Source organism: Pollachius pollachius, assembly GCF_949987615.1.
Source record: "Pollachius pollachius genome assembly, chromosome: 15".
Classification (NCBI taxonomy): domain Eukaryota; kingdom Metazoa; phylum Chordata; class Actinopteri; order Gadiformes; family Gadidae; genus Pollachius; species Pollachius pollachius.
In genome coordinates this window covers 16,761,413-16,785,225 of record NC_136948.1, presented here as the reverse complement: position 1 = coordinate 16,785,225, position 23,813 = coordinate 16,761,413, and the positions used below count along the sequence as shown (strand labels likewise).

The window sequence follows — 23,813 nt, the reverse complement described above, 5'->3', positions numbered from 1 at the left end:
AGCCCGTGGAAACAGACTTTAGAGGCTGTTCTCCCTCAAATGGAAAAAGAATACTGGGCTTCTCCAACTTTCCCTCCTGGTTATATTTGAAGGCCTGCCGAAAGTTCCCATGCACATCGACATTTTCAGAGGAGCTCCTCCCAAATCCTGTCCGAGCATTTGCAGGCTGTTGCGTCAGTGTACTGTAGGACAATTATAGAAGTTGTTGCAGTTTAGGCCTGCATTTCCTACTTCTTATATCCAGTATGTGTGTGTGCGTGTACGTGGTGCATGCGTGTGCAGAAATAACCCATGGCTGCCGGGATGCCCAGGGATACATTCTCCCCCATAATATCCATCCCCATAGAAACGACTTACAACAACAAAAACAAGTCCTGTGTGCCAGCAGTCTTGAGTGTCTAACCCTGACACAAATCTTAAAACATAGACACAAATATGGACTCAAAGCAAAAATGATCTGTAACATGTCAACAAGAGGATCATCCCCCCCATTACTCATGGCAGCTTTCACATTCATACGCACAGCACGCAAGGATAACAGTTACCGGCACAAAAAAAAAAAAGGAAGGAGAAACTAATTGTGAGAGATTGCGACGAATCACACCGGCGGTTACAAACAGCGGGCCTGATAGCATAAACCTCCAGGAAATTAGCCATGAAGGATTTTTTTCCTGCGCTGTAATTTCTACACCTGAAAAAGCTGGACCAGGGTACAGGCCACTTCTTGAGAGGGTGCGGGGAAGGAGTGGGGGGGTAGACTGTCCCTCAGGTTTTCATGGCTTTAATGACTACAAGCTCCAGCGTGAGGCCCTATCCAGATATCTGTGGTTAGTTACCGTTGCTGCAGACAGCTGGCCAAGCCCAATGTAGAAGGGGCTGCTCTGTAGGGGATTTAATCTATCCAGAGAGAAAACATCCCCAGCCTCCCGTCCCAAAAGAGTGTGTGTCCATCCACACCCTCCAAAAGAGCCCCATGTGTGGCCGCTGCTCACTCAACACCAGCTCCACTGGCCATATTCCAGCCAATACCTAGGTTAGGTAGGCCAATGGGGACACACACACACACACAAACACTAAAAGTCACTGTATACAGTCTCTGCCTGCTACTAAACACATCTTCTAGTTCCCCATTTGGCTTCCCTCTCTCTGTCTCTTGGTCACCCATTGCTTCTTATATTTCCGACCGTCCGTCACTTCTTGCTTTAGGGTGGAATCTTTGTCGTCCATTCTGGCAAGACAATCCGTTGTTGATTTTCCCACTTACATTCTTAACAAGTTCAAAAACATTAATATTTCCTGTTGCCTCGCTGCTGCCAATCTCCCACCCCCCCTTCTCAGCCCCCTCTCCCACCTGTGACTCAGGTGCACATGTGTGCAAACGTTCCCCATGTCAATCAATGCAACGCACATGCTGGTGTACTGCATTTTGATTTGTTTAAATGTCAGAGTGGACTTAGAATCTCCTTCTCAAATAGGTAAATCAATGCAACTTATAAAGGTTATGCTCTGGCTTTGAGTGTGTATGAGACAGACGGACGGACGGACGCAAGCAAGGTTTAGTTGACAAATGCATGAGGAAGAGCAGAGATCTGCTGTAGCCATAAAAATGCACACACAAACACATCTTTAATCCTTGTTAACATGCCACTGAAATAAATGTAGTGTGTGTACCATAATACGTGGTTTTCCATATTTCATACATTTAATATGCAGCAGGGACACTAGAAAGATAAATTGTATATATATAGATTCATACAGCATACAAGCATTCATGTGTGAAGGACTGAGCTTACACACACTCGCCCAGGAACACGAACGGCGTATATAGTTACATGGCCACGGGCTCGGAAGCAGCGGAGAGCAGACTGGCTGCTCTAAGTTTGAAGGAGATGGAGAGCAGCCAGGCAGGGAGGGAGAGAGAGAGGCTGAGAGAGAGACAGAGAGAGAGGCTGGGAGAGAGAGAGAGAGAGAGAGAGGCTGGGAGAGAGAGAGAGAGAGAGAGAGGCTGGGAGAGAGAGAGAGAGAGAGAGAGAGGCTGGGAGAGAGAGAGAGAGAGAGAGAGAGAGAGAGAGAGAGCGAGAGAGGCTGGGAGAGAGAGCGAGAGAGAGAGAGAGAGAGAGAGAGAGAGAGAGAGAGAGAGAGAGAGAGAGAGAGAGAGAGAGAGAGAGAGAGAGAGAGAGAGAGAGAGAGAGAGAGAGAGAGAGAGAGAGAGAGAGAGAGAGAGGTTGACAGAGCGAGCGAGAGGCAGACAGAGAGAGACAGAGGCAGAGAGAGACAGAGATATATAAAAGGGGTGGGGGGGGGGAGGGGTTTGAGCTACTGCCACTTCTTATTCAGCCCACTACCTCATCCCAGGGAAGTAGGTCAGTGGAGGGGAGTGAGAGACAGAGAGAGCGCGAGAGAGCACAAGAGAGCGCAAGAACGAGCACAAGAACGAGCGCAATGGCTGATATAGACTGCTGCTCGATGTAAGGATATAGAGGGAGAGAGTGGTGGAGAGAAAGTGAGTTCTGTCTAGTATGAAAGAGTTCTTTGTCTGTATGTGGAGAACGGTCTCCCAAAAACATAAGTGCCTGCATAGCTTCCATTCAACCGAAACACATCTGTCCTACGACACTATAACCTTTTCTCCTGATCAAATACACACGTTTGTGCAATGCAAACACACACGTTGGCAGAAGCATGGCTCCCATCCTGGAAAACCACATGCTTTTGTGCCCCCCCTTATAGACATGGACTTGAGTGATGATCAATGCCAAATGATGGAGTATGTCAAGACCTTTCAAACAGAAGTAACTGTAGCCGTAGTAGTAAAATAAAGTTGTTTCTTTCACCCCCCCCCCCCCCCCATATATATATATATCATATTATCTGGGACCCATGAATGAGGATCATTACTCAAGGATATTGCGATGGGAAGGTTAATAAAATGTGTGGCACAGGGCAAGGTTTTTAAGTACCAGTTGGACAGCATTGTTTCTCGCAATGGTCATTATTTTGTAGTTTCGGTATGTGTTGACAATTGCTGGGAGCTTATTAATGACAGAGGGTGTGAATGCACCACAAGGTGGTTTGACAAACTGAATGAGTGAGTGCAGTGCAGAAGTTGGATATTGGTATACTTCACATGGTGCAGCTCAAGTGTACGTGTAGGCATGTGCGTAACAGGTTGGCGACAGCCCTTGTGTTATTAGCATTGGTAACAAACACCAACATGATTCACACTTTCATTGCTTTCCCGTCAAGGGAAATTAGCTTCCATTCACAGCAGCCATTAGACACACTGGAGTTATGCCTTCTTTGGAGTGTTGCCCACCAATTGACATGCCCCCCGCCCCCGCACACACACACACACACACACTTTTCACTGTCTGCCTGTCTGTCTGTCTGTCCACTGACTGGTCCTCAACCATTTTTTTTTTTGGCAGAAAAGATAAATCACCAACGTGCCTATTTGGGGATGGGGAGATTTAAATATTTTGCTCCAACATGGGCCTACCTACACCACAAGCTCCCCCCGCCCCTAAACACACAAACCAGGGCCCACAAATCTCCAAGTCCCCAAAGGGGGAAACCCTGTAGATGTCATTTATTCCAGGCCGGGGTCAGAGGTCACATTGTGAAGCTAATCCATTACATAAGAGTAGCATGCAGGGATGAAAGCTCCCCAGATGCAACTTTCCACCGCTATATTCAGTCAGGATTCCCCGTGTTGAGGTCATCCTTCTGCTCATGCATCACTTTCTAATGATGCCACCCACCCACCCGCCGGACATGGGTGGGTGGTCGGGGTCACTATGGGTGGCCGGCTGGCCGCGAGTGATGCAAGGTGAATTTCCAGCAATAACTTGATACCACTTCTAGGGAAGTGCGAGTAATCTCTTGGCAACGCAGCGTAGTCCAGAGACAGGGGAGCCCCTTGTGCCTGGCACAGTGCCTTGTTGTGGCGGCGTTACATGCCAACATAATAGGTAGCTTTTAGTCATGGTCAAATGGATTACTGCTCTTCCAACATCTCATGGGTTAAGTGACACACACACACAATAAAATGCAATAAATCCACAGACACAGTTACACACATGGGCTTACATTCCTGAGATGTGACATCAGAAACTATTTCAGTATGAAGCCTCAGCTGACAAATGACGGAGCCTCATGGAGGAAGTGCTAGCATTACTTTCACGCTACATTTGGATGCTGGGGCATTCCTCTACTGGCTCTGAAAGCGCGTATTCTGCTAGGGATTTCACGTTGGGAGGCAAATGCTTTCATGAGGTGCACGCGTACCGAGCCATGTGAGCCCGGACAATGGGCGGGAGGACTTGGGATGCACAACTCTGCTGGGGCCGAGTAGGGTTGTGGTATGGTGTCTATCCCCATCGGCAGTGGGCTAGGACAGCGGGACGGTTATTTGGGCTGATCATAACCAGCAAAATAAACAAGTAGAAAGGTATTTTCACTCTCTGTAACGACAAACGGAAAACTAAAAGTAATTAAAGTGTGCCGGAAATGAAAGAGCAGTGAAGGAAAGAAGGTTCCGGATGTCTTTTCAGTGGCAGCGCGCGCGCTCTCATCCTGAGGCTTCAAACGACTGATACAATCTCGTCTCACACACGCGTGGACCTACATGATCATAGTCAGCCAGGATCATCTCAGGAACCAAAAGATGGGGAAACCCACCCTTCGTTTTGTCCCTCTCACTTCCTCTCAGTCCCCCTCCCCTTTATTCTTTTCACACACTTTCTCCTTCAAGCATTGCTTCCTGTCTTCCTTTGGGACCCAATAAGGAAAAGGACACAGATGTCATGAATTGAGATTCAACCTTTCTTGGAGGAGGGCTTTGGTTGTAATGAGTTGCAGATCACTGTAAAGGACTCAAAAGCAGAAAAAAAGAATGATCCACTCTTGACCCATATGCATTTCTCTTTAATTTTGATAATGTTTTGGCCCTCAGGCACTTGGGACAACAAGGATTTATACATAATACTCATAGAGCAATTTGCTAATGTCTGGCCATTCAATAAGTCTGTCATGGGGCAATTATTAATAATTACCCAAACAGGAAAACTAGTCCAAATAACTCTAGTTTAAATTGACCACAACCACAATTATTATTAAATGCTATAATTGTTTAATGCTTAAATATTGTGCAAGTCATCTTTTACTTGCATTTGTTTACAAATAGCTTATAACAGAAAGCCACAGTACAGATGTATGCAGACATTTCCCAATGACCACCATAAACTGTCCCATACATAGTTAAATATAGTAAATATTGTTATGAGATTATTTGATTTTATTCCCCATGAGACCATGTTATACTACACTTTGATCTCCAGTGTTACTATTTGAGAAATACACAGTCAACGCTATACTTCATCATGACAACCTAAAACACGACAGACTCAAGCAATTAAAACCGCACAGAATTCGTGTTGGCTTTTCATTCAAAAGCAAACTCAAGCAGGGTTGCTTTAAAAAGGGCCCCAAGGAACAATACAACCCCCCCATGCATTCTCTTTCCCCCCCCCACTGCCATAAAGTGGAAATACTTGAAATTAACCACTGGAGGGTAAAATAAGAAAGAGTTCAATTTCTCTCGGGATGGCATTAAACCCCATTTAATTTAGTTTGATTCATAAATGGGGCAATATGGTCTCAGTGCCAAAACACAGTCGCCTACACCGCACAGTAAGAATGGCCATGTTTTCTTCAACAGCTCAGGTCTTTTATGGAAACTAATATAGCAGCTATACAGCGTAATGATGGGGCTGCCGTGATGCTAGCCCTGCACCGTTAAGTTTTGAAGCAAATTATTGTAAACATTTTAAACCACTCGATGGAAGCCACCAACCGCAGAGACAAGCTGGAACCAAAAAAGAAAAAGTGAAATAAGAAACCCGATGAGGACATACGACTAAATGTTAAATATCATTTAGTTAAATATCACTCCCTTAAATGTTTTTAAGGCTTCAGCCCAGGGTAGAAGGCATCAACGGGGAACCACACGTTTAGAGCTCTGCAAGGTCAACTCCTCTTTGTAACTCTCAATCTTTTTTCCTCCGGAGTGCATTGGCACCGACCACCTTATTCCTACCCGAGAATACACCTTTCCCATTCTTTGAGCCAAAAGGTGCCATGCATCGAGACCTGCACATGTCCCCACTTAGGAAGGTCGTTATTATTGGCCAGGCAGGGCCGATGGGCAGGGCGCCGGGCGGCTGGCCCCGCCAGCCACACAGGGGTATGGATGTAGACCCACTTCACCACAAGCCGAGTGAAGGATCCTTACTTTTTTTATGCTATTAATACTTGGCTTAAGAAGAAAGGCAGCCGTGTCGCATGCCACTTGCCCCCCGATGTCCCAACACATTACAGAGGCAAATGTTTGAAAGCCAACTCTTGGCATGCCTTAAATCTGGTACGAATCCCAGTGGTGCGCTGTGTGCGTGTCAAATCATTTTCTAATTTCACATTTGAGTCGAGAGTCTAACTAAAGCCATGTTGTTACAGCTACAGTATGTTTGGCAGTGGTGCAAATGTGGACACGGTGAAGGAAAGGGCCCTCAGACTTTCCAAAAGCCAAATATTGTATTAACAGTGGTCTCGGAAGGCCCGATGCCATGGCGACCATCGTGAAGTATTTTGAAGGCTTGCTCGACAAATGGCGTCTCTGGGCAAAAGAAATCCTCAGCTTAACCATTATTTCGATTATACTAGCACTGAGGCCAACAAAGCATCAACAAGGACATACGTTCTACTGGATTCAGCCCTTTTAATACAATTCTTCATCAAATAATCACCATTGTCTTGGCCCGGTGTCAGTCAAGGGTAACGACTCGCCACAGGATTTGGGCTCTGCCTAATGCGCTTTATGTCTTTATATTGTACGTGGTGGTCGGGCTTAAGGTCAACAGCTGCAGTGTGGAAGCATATAGGTTCCAGGGGCTTGTGGGTAATGTCTGGAATGCTCATCAGAGACGGTTTTAGCAGCCTAGTGAGGGGCAGTCTTTAGAAGTGACCAGGCTCTTTTTTTAAAACAGCCTGCGGTGGGGCTGTGTGCTGAATAGAAGCACTGTACAGAGGGGATATGCTTACACATCATCCTCAGCCTCTGAAAGTGTGTCACTGGCACAAATATAATGGCCGCCTTTTGACTCGCAGCGAGTTCGGGAACTTCCAGTAAAGGAAGGAGAGGGGGAAAATAAAAAGAAATTGAAGAAATTGCCAAGCAATGTTTCCACTGTATTCATACTGGCATGTGTGGCGTGCGTCTCCATCCTAAGACAAAACCGTGTAAATAAAATAAGCAAAAGATTCGGATACATCGGTATCGGATACTTGCTTTTAAGCCGATTTATTCAATGTGGGTTTAATGAGAGTTTTCACTCTGTTTTTCTAATCGGGAGGCTGTTGGGATTCCAGTTAGCACCGGGTTTAGTGCACTCAAATACAGTGACTGGCCAACGCTCACTCATACTGCTGCTAATCCTGGAAGAGTAGTTCATGAATACATTATGGACGATAAAATATGAAAAGCTCTGAAGGAGCTAACGGTAGAGTGTGTGTACGCGTGTGCGTGCGGCCGTGCGCGTGTACATCATTCGTTAATGCCTTCCCAGCACAAGGACTGATGCCAACGTGACCCTGCTATGCCTACGGATAAAGCACATGAGGACTTACGGCAACACAAGATTAAGCATGCGTCCAGTGTAGTGGAAAGGTATATTTATACACATTATACATAATGCAAAGACACCATCTCTTCCCCATTAGTCCTCAAAAGCATTGACGAGTTGGGGGTGTACACTAGTGTTCTATAGGGACGCAGATGGGAGTTAGTGTATGTTAGTACTCCCCTTAGCATGCTATATGGAAATCACTTCTTTTTTTTGATCTGTGCAAGGTTTCGCTGCTGTAACCTACTCGGGATTGATAAACCATTATGTAATAATTTCTCAATACTGACTGAAGTGGCACTGGCAACAAAGCCCAAAATATTATAAAAATTATAGCAACATCTCTAGAGGCTGCAGCGTTCATATATTCATAAATATACGTCATCAATGTTCTTTAAAGAGTGAAATGTTAAATAGGAAGAAGAGAATCTGGAATGTCTGTTGATACCAAGTCGCACTTACCGACTTACCGATTGGCTCACTGAGACATTTAAAAATAATCAAGCCACACTTTGTGCAAAAATAGATGTGTTCCCGTTCCATATGACACCATCGCATCCTCTGTCAATACTTGAAATTCCAAACATTGGAATTTCGGGAATATTCTGCCCAGGATTGCAGAAATGCCTTCTGATGACTTTTGGATATTACCCTAGCTTTGAAATTGTCCATCCTAGACATGCATTCCACAGATGTTTTCGATACCAAATATGGAAGAAACCATCTTAGCAAAACCAATGACAAATGGGCTGCATTGAAACGGAACAGAGATACAACCCGTCGTGTTACATAAGATGCCGTGGCAGCGAGTTAAACAAGATAGACGTCTCGGTGCGCAAGCACAGGCCAAAAGGAAGCCGAGCTATTCACGCCTTTGAGGGGAGATCTGGGAATCTCAACACTGCTCCTGTTTCAGCAGACCAGCCTCAGTCATTAATTATGACCTAGATAAACTACTGCACAAAAATACTTTGGACGGCTTTGAACCACAGCGTGTGCCACCTCCCTCCAACGAGCCAACACATCTTTGAAGTGCAATCTCAAACATTTTCACCCCTAAAACTGGGCCGAGCACATTATAGTCTGCAAACTAAAAAGGAGCACGCCGCAATCTTCCTGCGGTGAGATACAGAACATTGGCAAGTCTGTGGTCCACTGTTGTTTCCAACTGCGGGAACAACAACACTACAGTAACTTACTACTACTACTACTCTGGATGACCCCGGGGAGGCCGACAGGTATCAGTGTCCTGATCGGGTTCCCCCTCCAGGCTTACCCATCCCAGACAACCTCCGCCGCATGATGGATCCTCGGCGGTGTCGCCTCACCAGACCCAGACTGCCCGGAAAATAACTAAAACCTCTGTTTTCTTTAAAAGCCCCACGGAAGAAGAAACAGCCGGGGCGAAAGCGATCTCACAGAGCATCAGTACCTTCGACCACAATGTGGATTTGTGTTCCTCTGGGCGGTTGCGAGTGTGCTTGAAGGGGTAGAGTCCCGTGGCATTGCTGGCGTTGGGTGCAGGGGGTCCTGACTAGAGGCGGTTCTCGCTGCCGTTTCCACTACAATTCATAGGTCTGGGTTTCAGCTGACTGCGCTGGGAACGCTGCTGTTGACATTGTTCTCCCTCTCTCTCTCTCTCTCTCTCTCTCTCTCTCTCTCTCTCTCTCTCTCTCTCTCTCTCTCTCTCTCTCTCTCTCTCTCTCTCTCTCTCTCTCTCTCTCTCTCTCTCTCTCTCTCTCTCTCTCTCTCTCTCTCTCTCTCTCGAGGAGGAGGAGGAGGAGGAGGAGGAGGAGGAGGAAGAAGCTTCAGCATATGAAAGCAAGCATGTCAGTAAAAAAAAAAAATGTGTTGACCGTCAGTGTGTATAAATATCTATAGATTTGTGGTGTGTGGTGCGTGTCCATCTATGCGTGTGCGTGTGTGCATGCATATGTATGGGAGCGTTGGTGCGTGTGTGTGTGTGTGTGTGCAGTGAGGGGCCTAGAGAGAGGGCAGCCAGCATTAAAAGGAAATGACCCCTTTGGCAGCCAGCGCTTCCCACTAACAAACTCATCCCCTCCCTCCTCTCGTCTTCCCTTTCTCCTCGTCCCTCCCTTTCCTTTCCTCTCCTCTCTCCGTCTCCCCCCGACCCAGTGCCCCTCCCCCCGCACAGAGAATAAGAGACGGCTGTTTGTAGTGCGTACAACACCCAAAAGGGAAGACCTTCACTCTATTGGGAACTTAGTCAACATTAGAACGTGGGGAAAAGAGTTAGTCAACTGGGAAAATAACGATTGAGTTTGGAATTACGAATGTTGTATACAAAATAGGTGGAGGTTGATGGTTTCACATAATTGTCATTTTAGGAACAGGAGTTGATATCTGAGATTATTATGATCATGTATTTCACTCATGGTTTCACTTTGTCCTCTATTTCAGGACAAAGTGAAACCGTATTTGCTAGGCTTGGGGAGGCAATGCAATGGAGTGTATTGGTCTTTGGATCAGCATGATTTTAGGATGTTGCCATCGTTGAGTTAAATCTTAAGGCTGTTTAAGATCCTTTAGTAGGCCTATAACTAAATGGCTGGATTCTCATTAGAAAAGTAATTACTAAACGCTGAGCTTTCAGAAAAGGTCTATTCAAAACGCTGGGCATGGATCCAAGATGAGGTGCATTTTGCTGAGTTATGACTTAAATGATTCCTCTGTTTAATCATTATCTGCACAGATCATATCCAATTCATTTAATATTTGACAACGTTCTATTCTGACAAGGATATTAAGAGTATTTCATGAATACTTTGTTGGCAAGGCTGTTTCATGAACACATTGCAAAAATAGAAGACCATAAGAAATGTTTTTGCTTCCGAATCTAAAGAAACCAGGAATTATAACAAGGGAGTGGTAATGGTAAATCGTAAATCAAATTGAAGACTCCACCAGATAAAGCATTGATTCTCCATTTCATACCTTTGTAGCATTCAAACATGTGACAGGCATGCTCATACACGTACCTAAAGAGACACCCCCCCCCCCCCTTACCCACATCACCCTATCTTCGTAAGGAAAGAAGTAGAAGGAGCAATGGTAACCTTGCGTTACGTGTGGACGTTTGCAAACATATTAAGAGCCATAGAGTTAAAGTGGAGTGTAACGACCGAGCGATAACGTCTAGCCTGCGCATTCCTCACCCAGCTCCGGGGATGAGGCCATTATCCTGGGGCTCATCAGACCCTGCAGCACCAGCCCGCCCGGAACAGGGTGGGTGTGGGGGACGGGAGTGTGGGCCACCTCCAATTTCTGGCCACCTCCTCCTGGGGAATGGGCTCCTCAGTCAGAACAGAGTGAGGACTCAAGAGCAAATCAGCCCTCATATCTGGGATGCATTAAAGGGCCCTCGATTCCTTAGCCATCTGAGGCTATCTAGACGGCAGGATCCTATACCCACCTATTGATGGAATGGCGAAACGCATGAGAGAGGGACGGTTCAAGTATTACAAATATAATACCTATTTAAATAAACAAACTAAACCAGCGCAGAGGCCTTCTATAATTTCGCCATTCGTTCCGCTCTCTTGGGCGTGTTTGCTTTGACTCTTCTTTATTACAGTGTGCATTTGTGGAGCAAACGAGAAAATGAGAGGGTGAGGCATCCCTATCCACCAGACCCATATTGTCACTCTGGAGTGCCAGTGAAACAACCACACTTGGTGGCCCCGTTTTAGGGATACGCAGGCTGCTGCTCGACATGAGGCCTGCGTTACTTCCACTGAACTCTCCATGCTCCCCAACTCGGTATTTCCGCCCGGTTGCTCTTTTTCGACCGTAAGAAGACAGTAAGTAGAGGTTGTCCATCACCAACACGTCCTTGAATGACAAGCCCGAAAAGGTTTGTTTGAGGACACTGCGACTTACACCACGTGGTTTAAAAGGTGGCCGGGCGTCCAGTCCTCTGGCTGCAGACGACCTGTCAATCACTTGTCAGACATCCCTTGATATTCATGGTGCGTCACTTTCTACGACGACGCGCCTACAGCGGGTCAAAAGGGGGAGGGGCTATGTCTAGCTCCCAACGTCCACCAACAGAACAGTCGCACAACCATAGAGCCAGTCGCCAGAATCACCACCATTAATTCCAACCAAGTCAGTAAAATACACAGACTGAAGCACTTACAAATACAACTCTTTCCTGTAGCGGGGGACAAAATGACCCCCTTACATCACTGCTCGTGACAATGAGAACCGAGACGCAGCTCATCAGAGAGTGTTCGAGACATTCTCCTGCTGGGACTCTCGACAATATGTGGATGGCGAGAGGACAAGAGGAAGGGCCGAGTGCTGGGTGGTCTGCTCCAGGTCCAGGGGAACACGTGAAGGCCGGCTCTCCTCCAAGATTTCCTCCCATGGAGCCCTGCTCTAGTGTGATCAGGGGAGATGGATTTTGGCCTGGTGAAGCGGTGGTGGACAAGCTTGGAACGAAAACAGCAAAAACTCAAATAGTATTTTCCAGGGTTGTCCGTGAAGTTGAATTGACTTTTTCCTATGCTTGCAGCTATGCTTTTGTGTTGTGCGTTAATTATTGAGGGTGGTCTATGTTACATTAAATCCTGTGCCCGTCCCCATAAATGGTCCCGGAGAACAGCTTATGACTGTAGAGCGGCACACTTAGCAGAGAATGGATGTTGGAGAATGCATGAATAAGAGGGATCTATAAATAGTTAAATAAAAGAAGAAAGCTATGCATTTGACAAAATATAATATTAATAACAATAATACATTATTAAAATGCATAGTTCTGACCATCCTAGTCTCGTTTGTGTTCAATGTATTAATACTCCACATTGCAATCAGTTACTTGCATTGATTAGACATTTTCGTTAAATGTTTTCTGAAAAGTGTCGAGATGTCTGAATTGGACCATTGTCCTGGGTACAGACATGGCAGGGTCAGAGGTCACTAAACAGCGTGCTGCGACAATAGCTCACACTGTTTGCATGGATGTGTGCCAGCTCCATGCTGTCATGTTTGCACAATGGTCCAGCTTTATGCTGACTGATTCCTGACAGCCTCATCGTTTTAACCAGTGATGTAATGCCTTGAACTTTAGTTATAGGGCTGAAGGGCATTTCAAATGAAAAGGCTTATTTTAAATCTGACTGCAGTCTCAGTCTACATTAACAATAAAAGACCAGTGGTTTAAATTTAGGACAATTCAACAAATATGAGTCAGCATCAGGAGGGAGAGAGATATGAGATTGTCGTTTATTAGGACCATAATCAAGTGTTAGTGGCTTTTGATCCTATTGATTTAAAACCTTTTTTCGGTCTCCACGGACATTCAAATTCTAAAATGACATTTGACAATTCAATCTTAAGGAAAGTTGGCCATATCTTGTGTATTAAAAATATACATATCCCAAAGATGAAGATAAACTAAACGTGAATAGGTCAGAAACTGTGCGTGTTCATTTCTGAGGCATCACAACAGGACAGAATGGAGTGAGTTGGAGACAGACCAAAGGAAAATGAGATGGCTGACTGTAAAATCAGTGACTGCTCTTTTCCACCAGATGCATCACTTCAAAAGCATGCTCATATGATATATCCTAGTTCTATACAATATGATGTATGCCTTTAACAGTTACCGCTATGATGGCAACCCTGAGTCCTCAAAGGATTGAGTGATGCAACAGGTGTACATAAAAGAATAAATACACAAAAAGGTTGTTGAAATAGCTGATCTTGCGTTTGAGGAGTCTCTTTTTGACTAAGCGGTGAACCCAGTGAACAGGCTTTCCCTGTCTGACCTGTACCATATGCACTAATGTACATCTTTAAAGCCCATTCAAAACATGATAAATCACGTCGTCCACACTTGTCCATGTATGGTGGAGCATGTCTTGGGAAGGGGTGGTTGGGGAGCGCAGAGAGTTAACCACGGCCAGACAAAGTGTAGTGACATATCGTCTGTCGGAGGAATGGTCAGGGGCCACATCTGGGTCCCATCCTCCTCTCCACTAACAGAGCCCCAACAGTGAACAGGTGTGCCTTTGCGACCGTTGCTTTATAACCTTGAGCCTAACCGTGGCCTCTTGAGTTTTGTGTGCGTGTTCAGCTCACGAAGTCAAGTTCATTAGCGCTTTGTGTCAGAATGGCCCCTTGTGAAAGCGATACGCGTCATCTAATGCGAGGAGGGCTAGGATGAGGCTGACATTTTGAGAAGCTGCCAAGCGTTGGCGCTAGGTAGACGGCAGACATTGATGAACTCAACAAAAAAACACATCAGCAAATATCAGTCTTAGCATTTTTGAAGAAAACACAACAGAAGCATATACCAGAAGAAAAAATATTCTGAGAACTGTTCAGTGGCGGGTCGTCGCTCAGTGGAGGAAGTCGTTTGCCGAGTAATAACCAAACCTTTTCGTTGTCCCGCCAACCATATTGAATTTCTGGGGATTTCGGAGAGCAGTTAAGAAACAAAAAGGTCTAATGTTCTACTCCGTCCTTTGACCAAGTTAATGAATGAGTCGCTGGGAATCTGGACCAAAGGGCGCTGCGCTGCAGAGCACATTCATCTGCGCTCTCCCAGGATAACACAACCATAACAAACACTTCCTGTTTATATCTGCAGATCCTTAGAACACTCTGTGCCGAGCCACTGTTCATCACTGCAGTGATTGTCACCTTGGCTCTGTGCGAGGGGTTGAACCCAACTGCAGGTTCAATACAAACAAGGCCGGTTTTAAAGAGAGACACAGCAACGAAGGCCAACACATGAATCTTTTCACCCCTTAGAAACCTCAAGCCTTGGAGAACCCTACTAGAGGAATAGCTAAATCACCATCCCTAGCTTTGAAGTGGCGCTTTAAATGTGCAACTCACTGCCCAACAAACAAACAAAAAGGAAGGAACACTTGGTCCAAATAGCCCACGTGAACAGTTCCAGTCGAAAAAAGGTGACCTTTGGATTAATGGCCATCACACTACGCCATCAAGCGCAGCCGCCTTGCACTCCCATCCAAACCGAGAGACTGGGACAACTGGCCCCGTCCGAACAGCAGTCCTGCGTGATGTTTTGGTCATGCAGGCTTTCCAGCTGATTTACTCTGCCATCAAATAGAGGCAGCCCCTCCTCCCTCCCTTCTTTCTCTACATCCTGTTCCCCAGCTAGTAAAGTCTATAGTTGACATTCTTCCAAGATCGGGGTGACCGCTCAGACTTTAGAGGCATGGAGGATGTTGAGGTAGTTGTTGTGTATTGGGTCGGGATGGGCCCAATCCCACATCCCTTTTCAGCCGGCTTGAGAGAAACAGTTCTGAGATGAGGAGTCCTCGAGACACATAGTTGATGCTGGGTTTTTGGTCAGCATTATCCTTCTTTGTCAGTCAGTCAGTCAGTCAGTCAGTCAGTCTCTCTCTCTGGAGAATATCAGATGAAAGATAATATCCAGTACACAAAATAAGGGACTGATTTACTGCCAAATCAGTATTAAAAAAAACAACAACAGACCTTTAACAATCTGCCATTAAATCATTTAATCTCTTACTAACAACGTTCGTTAGCAAGATTAAAAAAGGAATCTCAAAAGGAAATGAGAAAAAACTTTAATAGGTTGGCTAAGGATGTTGGGGAAAATTGAAGACAGGCCCTTTCACAATAGAGTCAAATGCCCTGGTCCCTAGACTAGGAGCAAGTGAGCGAGAGATAGGGAGAGAAAACGAGGGAGAAACAGGGTCTAAATAAAGCCCATAGAGAAGGTGTGGAGTGTTGGTTAGGGGGATTACAGTGAGGGATATATATTACCCCTGAGTGGGGTGAACAGGGGTGTTGATTAAAGCCAGCTGCGCCTCCATGCTCTCTTGGAGGGCCAGACACTTGCTGTGCGCCACGTGGTACAAGGCCTCACCATAGATAAAAAGAAAACAGACAAGCCTTTGAGTACATAGATGACACACCAATTATGAACCCACAGCTTGAAACAAAACCACCGCAAATACACACAGGCACATTTGACCCCAAACATCCAGACTCTCCCAAAATATAACATTACATAACATTGAGAGACATCGGTGAACATGTTAAAGCACTCATCAGAACGAAACCATTAACACTGGGAAGGAAATGACGAGCTGTGCATTTACATGGAAATCTACACGAGTGCACAAAGAAAGATTATTGCAAGAGGTGGGAGAAATTTGGAGGCCAACCAAAGGACACTCCATATATATAGGGACCTTTAAAACTGAATGAACGAGGTCTGCATCGCAGCATTTTAAGTTTCTGAAAACCATAGAAATCTCTGCCGATGTCAAACAGAACGCATTTTACATCTGTGGAAATAATGCATTATACATCTAATATAATGGATAATATAATAGCATTAAAAACAAGCAAAAAAAAGTTTTGGAACACACCAATGCCCGATGACCTGTTATCCCGGAAGAAATATGAGCGCCTTGAACCCCCAAAATCATGGAAGTAGGTTAATGGCTTCTGTGCCGGCTGCCTGCAATCAACACACAGTGTTCCCTTTATATGCTATTGAAGTTAAATGTCAGGTCGATTGTTGGGCCTTTCGATTTTCTGTCACACTGTGTGCTGCAGAGAAAGATGTGGGTCAGCAGTCTAGCCCAACCACTACCACCTCCATCCACTCTATACTTCTCTGTTTCCTTTATAGAACAATTAGTCTGCCACTTTTTCCCCTCATAACACTATAGGCGATGCAGTTATTGTACCACTCATTGTTATGCCTACAATGGTCAAGAAGGAACCACAACCCCCCCCGGCACACACACACACTCCTGACCTCTTTAGCGCAGAAGTCGACCCGGACAAAACTCAATGACCCTTCAACATCATTCTCCCTCTATTTCTCAAACCATGCATTGATTTTGAATACAAAAAAGGACAAGAGCATGTTGAGAAACTGATTGATCATAGAATAAAAGGAAAGATGACAGCAATGTTGACCTTGTCTGGCAGTGACAGCCTTTTATAGAACCAGTGGGGGGGGGGGGTCGATTGATGATGAAAATAGGGACGGATATAACAAAGCTGTAGACAGTCAGTACGGTTTTAGAGAGCGGACTGACAAACTAAAGCCCAAAATAGACTGCCACACTCTAATATACTGTAATGCACCTGCCATGTTTTCCTAACTTGATTGTGAGGATTGTTATCAAGAGGGAAATGTATATCAAGGGAGGAGAAAAGAGAGCTCTGGATGATGTAGTCCACAGCTTTGAGTGGTAGCCCGCAGACGAGACTAACATCCGCTTATAAGCCGAGTTGGCTTTACAGTGAGAGATGAACAAAGACACACCCATACACAAACATAAATCTATGCAAAGAAAACAAGTTAAATATCACACTGCTCCCTACACAAACACAGCTCCCAGCAGGACTTCCTCCAACCATTCTGCATCCCATGATTGGCTCTTCCTTTTCCTCATCGCGTAGATGGAATGTAAGGAAAGGCTTTTCCCTAGCATTTATTTTTAGTCTGAACCCCACCATCTTATCCAAAGTAACGTACAGTAAAATACAGACACAGGCAATTAGGTAGCGGGTAAAGGTTAGGCATTTGCTCACGGATGACTCCAGGTAGGCTGTGGACAGCAGGCTGTTGGTAAAGACCTCAAAGCCCCTTGTTTAATCTTCGGATACAATTGTTTTTTCGTAGGCTGGTGACAGATTCTGTTCGGTACGGAGCACTACAGAAGGAGAGCGGTCCAAGGGGGCGAGATAAGGAATGCAGGAGATTTCCTGCTTTGCGGCACATCGCTCACTAAACATCGCCTCGGTTTATGTGCTGCCGAATGTCGCCAAGGCAACCTGGCAGTGGATCAAGTTATCCGTCAGAGGAGCCGTGGCAATCGTGATGGTGTAAGAGAAAAATGGAGAGGGGGAATTCAGAGGCTAGTCTCAGTTAAAATGAAGCAACTCTTTATCAAACCCCTATCAAATGTAGTATGTGAGTTGAATTATAAACTATGAATATCCATTACTAGGCAAGTCTATAACAACATGTTGATAATATAGGACAAGTGACATCAGTCCTCATATCATGTCTCTGCATTTCTCTTAAATAGGATACAATTCATACAAATAGCGCAAACATTGCTAGGCCCATTCTGCAAATTACATACGAATTAAAATAAACATACACCACATGGTTATATGTTAAGAATTCTTGCTGGGCAGCAAGGTGGTGTGAATTCAATGCAGCATACTAAACTTCAATACAACCACAGAACCAGTATCACATTTTGCATGAAACCAGCCAACTTCCATAGACTGGATCAAGCTGGTGATTAATTGTAAATTTAAGGGATTTACTCGTCAGTGCAGCCGTCAGGGGTCTGTGTGTGTTGTATGTGTGATCTAGTGGCACTAATGTCTCCATCAGGGGCCCAGCTTGGCTGATTCCCACCCCACATCCCCCAAGCTAATCCCCATGGCTGCTGGACAAGACCCATACATGGGGGGGGGGGGGGGGGGGAGATGAGAGGACAGTTGAACTTAAAAAGCACCATTTCCTGCATCAATCCATTCAAGGTTACAAATCTAAAGCATTGAAGGTGACAGCTGGTCAGGCCAAGGCCATTCAAGCAAAATATATATGTGAAATATGAAGAATACAGAGAGAGAAAACAGCATCATTCTACATCAGCCTGCTGTAGAATGTGCTGTTCCAGATGTTGCATTCATACAGATTTGCAGTTTGGGAGAGACCTGGCTTTGCAGTCATTTCTCCATCAAGCCATTGCTGAAAGGGTGAACCCTTTTAACACAAATGCTCCAAAATGCATATCGACATATACCCAATAAGAGTCTCAAAAATCCCAAAGGGCAAATACCAGAAAGAAATTGTAGAAAGGGACTTTTACAAGTGTAAGTAAATACAACGGATTTGAGTCAGAAACTCGGTCTGCAAAGCTGGTTATTAAAATGTACATTTTTTTGTATCATAACATGGGTCAAGAATCAGTTTAACCCGTTGCACATACAAATACTAAGTAAAAAAAAAACATGCTTATCTAAAACCATCAGGTAGGTAGGTACATAGCTGTGCATGTTCCGGCACACGTACCAAATATGAAGCTGCTCTGAATGGTTGCTAGGACACGGTTGAGTCCACTTGCTGGCTACTGCCAATTGTTTACCTCCACACTTCCTGATGCTGATCGCAGATGTAATCCTGATTTATACAACCACTGGCAGGAAAGGCAAACAGAAACGCACTTGGCACGTATGCCACTTCAAGATGGGAAACCAGAGGACGGGGTCGCCGGCTGTCCTTGGAAGTGACATTTACCAGCAGGAAACCGTATTGAGTGTAAACCAGAGCCTCACGTCATGTCCCTCCCCATCTGCCAAATCTTTAAAAGGCCCTGGCAAAACCACACAGTATAGTAGAACTGATAAAATGGTGGAAAAGTCAAAAGATGCTGCTGGCAAAGCCCAGATTTAGGAACATTTGTGGGCGTTTCAATATCCAAACAACAACTAGAAAAAGATTGCCTCGGGGGTACAGTGTTGCTAGGGAGGGATGAGGGGTGCTTACGGATGAGGAGGTCTACCACCCATGTATGCCAAATCTGGGTATTGGGGGCACATTCGAGAGCCCAACGCAAATAAACGCCTGGCTTTTCAACAGTCCATTTGAAGTGCACTAGCAGCAGCACAACCCTGCGCGAGATCAATCTGTCCGAGCCGGAGGGATTTCAACAAGCCTCTCCAGAGACAGAGTCCTTTTCATAGAGCCACTGAATGCCTTAGTTGTTGCAAGCCATGCGGTTTGACGCTAGGCGAGAATAGTTTTTGCAGAGGACGAAGGATATGCAGGCCAGGTCAACTGCATGGGTGGTGTTGTATAGAAACTCAAGATTTAAATGAGTAGGCACCAGGGTTTGTCATCTTTGCTGGAAGCTCAATTGACTGCTCATCCATCTTGAAACCCAAAACACAATGAGACAGCATACCGCTCACTTGATGCATTAGACCATGGGAGAGAGCCTGTAGAAGACATTATAAAGGCCACAGCTTTCTATTCTTGAAAGGTGCTTTGAACCCCTGCATAAACTCATTACAGAGTTGGACGGAAACCCATTAGAATATACAAATGCCAAATGTAGTAATCCAGAAGTCAAAGAAACCATTATGACATAGCAGGTAAAATGCACGGCAGTTTAGTAATGGTTTCTTTTTAAACAAATGGTGCGCTGACGTTCCTTTGCAACAGAAGTTAGTTAATTTGTTTCCATGTGTAACACAATGAATACGTTTGCATGTGGAGATAATGGGCAACATCGAGTTTAAGGAAAAAAATAACTAATGGTAATGGGTTGGAGTGAATCTTTAGGCCCATCTCAAGTTATTGATCAATTCACCGTCAGCTATATGATTAAGATACATTATTGACTAATTTACCTTGAATCAGAAGTTCTAGGAGTATAAAAATCGGTATCAGTGAGACTATATTTTTGTGGGAGTGCAGCCGTAAATCAAGACAGAACTATAATTTAGCAATATGAAAAATGATTGCCTTATCTAGAGAATCCAAACAGCTCTGCACAATCAATAAGTCAAAATGTAAACAATATTCCATGGCCATAAAAGGCTCTCAGTTTTCATAAAGCACAATTTGACTGCATAATCCAAACAAAGCAAGCCTTCGTATTACTTTCACAAGGCAACTTCCAACAGCTAGATGGCACATACATGAAGCGGAACAAGCCTCAGAAACAAAACCTGGAAACTCAAACCTAAAAAACTAAACCTATCTCAGGTTCAATATCCTGCTTTGGATTCAGGGGATTCTCGGTGAGAGGAGCCAACGCAAACCCACCACAGCCTGGCTCGTTCTCAAAACCCAGTGTCACATCAAGATCAATGTCTCAAATTTGGCCCCCAAACTTTTTGTGATTTATTGGTTGGGAGCAGTTTCATCAGGGTTCTTTATCACTATGATGTAGAGGATGAAAATTCTCATCTTTTTTTGTTTTGGTTAAGCGCTTGCATTCCCTTTGCCTCTCCTGACTGGCCTGAATAAGTAACAATGAGGGAAAGGGAGATACAAAAGCTTGGCCAAGTGGTTAAGTTCTACGAAGAGCGGGTAGAGACCATTGGCTTTGGCAGCGTACAACTCAACTGAAACTCCAGCTCCTTTCAGTTTCCTGGGAGTGAAGGGACCAGAGAGCTGTGGTGAGCTTGCTACTCTGAGCCCAGATGACCCAGGGGGAAAGGCCAGTCCAGAGAGTTGGGGGCTCTAAACGGTCGGTCCAGGAATGTTCCCACAATAAAAAAAAACTAAACAAACAGAACTGTACAGGGCAATAAAAAAAAAGAAAAGCGCTTGCGTGTGTGATCTGGTATGATTACAGTATCATACAGTTACCCAGTAGCAGTACGACAGCTAGTTTAGTAAGGTGATGTATGAGCAGGGTTGACAGTGTTTCTAGTGTGAGTGTTGAACTTAAACGAAAGCTCTGTAAATTATGTGCCGATTGGGTCAAAATGGGATTTCACCAGAGGATTTGGGGCAAACCCCCAGAATTCATCTTTAGAATTACCTCATTAACATAATCAAGGTTCCTTAAGGTCCAATACGACAAATACCATCTGCTAGGCATTACAATTGAAAACGGGCCACTGAGGACATCTGGATTGTTAGAGTTCAGGAGTTTAGGCCCACTTAGTATGGGGAGGGGGATTCAATCCTGGGAAACTGGCAAGGCAAGATAAAATCCCAAGAGCTGACAATCAAGGTAAAATTGACTGTTGACACTATGACAATCTGGATCAAATCTCGACACTCACAGTTGCACAGTTTTCACAGTCTTACAAAACACAGTCATACGAATGAACACTCGCTATGTTATGCTCAAAGGTTCTCACCCAAGCCTGTTAGCATAATTTAATGAAGCATTGATCACAATAGTCACAATCACAATAAACAGGTTACATTTGCTGGAGGGTCAAAGACGCATTAGGAAAGCCTCTCAGGTCAACTTTCATGTATGAGGTCTATGCTTAACAAAATCAAGTATGACCTCTCCCGCCAGTATAACCACTTCTCTTTGATCATGCTTGGTCAAGTTGGCTTCAAGTTCGGGTATTCTTTGTTCTTTGATGACGGAAAGGCATAGGCTAACATTCCAAAATAAAATTTGGAAGTTCATGTTTAGAGAAATGTTTAACATTCAGGCCTCCTTTTGAGTGGGTCTGCAGAGATCCTCAAACTTCCTTTTATAGAAGTAGTAGCCCCTCAAGTTGGATATCATTGCTATTATAAATAAGAAGCTGGAATGCAGAAGGGGGAAAAAAAATAAACATCCAGAGCTCTCTTTGTTATCTACTCCCAGCTGTGCAGCTAGAGGCCTGGCTTGCTCTGATGATGTCTTCCTGGCATTGCGTTAGTGTTGTAGGGTTCATATAATGTGGTGAATACTCATCAAAATACCGATAGTGGGGGAACTAAATACACACCTCAAATATAGCCCAAACTATAGCAAACAGACTTAAAACAGTTTCATGAAGCACAGAAACAATGCCTTCATGTCCTTTATCAACCCATCAGGAAATAACACTGCTGTGTGGACAACACCACACTGGATGCCCATCGTTCTATGGACAATCCGACAGCATGAGTGCACATGTGGTTAGATTTCTGAATCGTCTGACTGAAAACACTGTCTTGATACCACTTGTTTGGTAGTCTGTATGCAGCTATTGGTCAGACTGTACAGCAAGAAGCTCTTGAAGTACCTTCAAATACGCTTTCCTATTTGGTACATCAGAGTCAGTGAACCCATTTCAAGGTGGCCACGTGGTTGATGAGGTGTAGATTTTACAAGGGCGTAGTCAATGGGGGGCCGGGGGGGTTAAAAGGCATGTACCTCAAGGTGATGCTTGCTTCCAAGGTAATTTCAGATGTAAAGGGAGTTTGTGACATGGGAGCTGAGGTGGTGGTGGTGGAAGGGTTGATGTGTGTGTGTGTGTGGGGGGGTGTGCTGATGTTCAGTGACGACTGAAGCACTGGGGGCTTAATGAACGATTCCATATGTGCTTCAGACCCCCGGTGAAAGAGTTGCTTTGTATTCAGTGAGGCAGCACGCGTACAGCTCCCAAGTGGACCTAGAAACCCCCCCCCCCCCCCCCCCCCCCCCCCCCCCCCCCCCCCTCCCATCTCCTGACAAAAGCTTCCTGGCTCTCTCTCTCAGTTGCCCAACGTAATATAAACCAGCATAAGGGGGGGAGGGGGGGAATGGACTTTAGGACGCCCCACTCTCAGACTCCGACCTGCAGCCTATTTTGACGGGAGTTAATTGCCTGTGACAGAGGCGGACAGGGGTCTGAATCGTCCAAACAAGCATTTCATTGAGTTAGAAAGGGGAAAGGGGGGGGTATGCTTTGGGAGTGCAATGGGGTAAAGAAGGGGATGGACCTGTGATAAAAGTGAAAACATATTAGGATGTTCTCAACCTTGTTGCCCTCAGCAATAAAACCGCCCCATATCCCTAAAGGACAGATTATGCCATTTTAAGAGCACCTGCTCCCCTTCTGTTTATACTTCGGTACAATGGAGGAATCATTCAGCTGTTGGAGTTTTGACGCAAGATACAAACTCTGTGCTACATCAAGAACTCCACCCCCTCGCCCCCCCACCCCCCAAACAGATTGAGCAATTTGCAGTCTTGGTTTGCTTCCATACTCTTCTTTTTTTAAAACCAATGCTGGAAATGTGCAAGAGCTAATCAGGTAGCCATGGCAGCAAGCTACTGTTTCCAACAACACGCCACTGGTCCAAGAGGGAGAGAAAAGTGTCAGCCCGACTGCAGCAGCACTACAGAGTGTTTCATAGCAGTGGACAACAATGACACATTGTATGGAGGGAGGGGGAAAGTGAGAGAACAAAACCCAGATACGTCCATGCTAGAATTTAGCATCCGCTGGCTTATGAGATTTTAATTAACCACATGATTGCATAACCCGTTTTTTCGAGTGGAGGGTGAGCTTGTTACGTGTGCATGCGTGTGTGATGGAATGGAGAGGAAATTAAGACTACAGGGGAAAACTGAGGAATAGGAGGATGAACAGAGATGGAGGAGGAATAGAGTCTTACGGAAAGAATTGGGCCTTACT

The 23,813-nt window shown here is 45.1% G+C and overlaps 1 protein-coding gene across 4 annotated transcripts in view; it reads right to left on the bottom strand.

The window, feature by feature from the left end:
* daam2 (dishevelled associated activator of morphogenesis 2) overlaps positions 1 to 23,813 on the bottom strand; it is a 76,221-nt gene that overhangs the window by 49,038 nt on the left and 3,370 nt on the right. The window contains exon 1 of one of the 4 annotated variants that reach the window (XM_079752917.1): positions 9,112 to 9,295. The exons of the other annotated variants lie outside the window; for them this stretch is intronic. The gene's annotated coding sequence lies outside the window, so the exon portion shown is untranslated. Of the gene's footprint in view, positions 1 to 9,111; positions 9,296 to 23,813 lie in introns of those variants that run through there. 4 annotated transcript variants of the gene reach the window in all.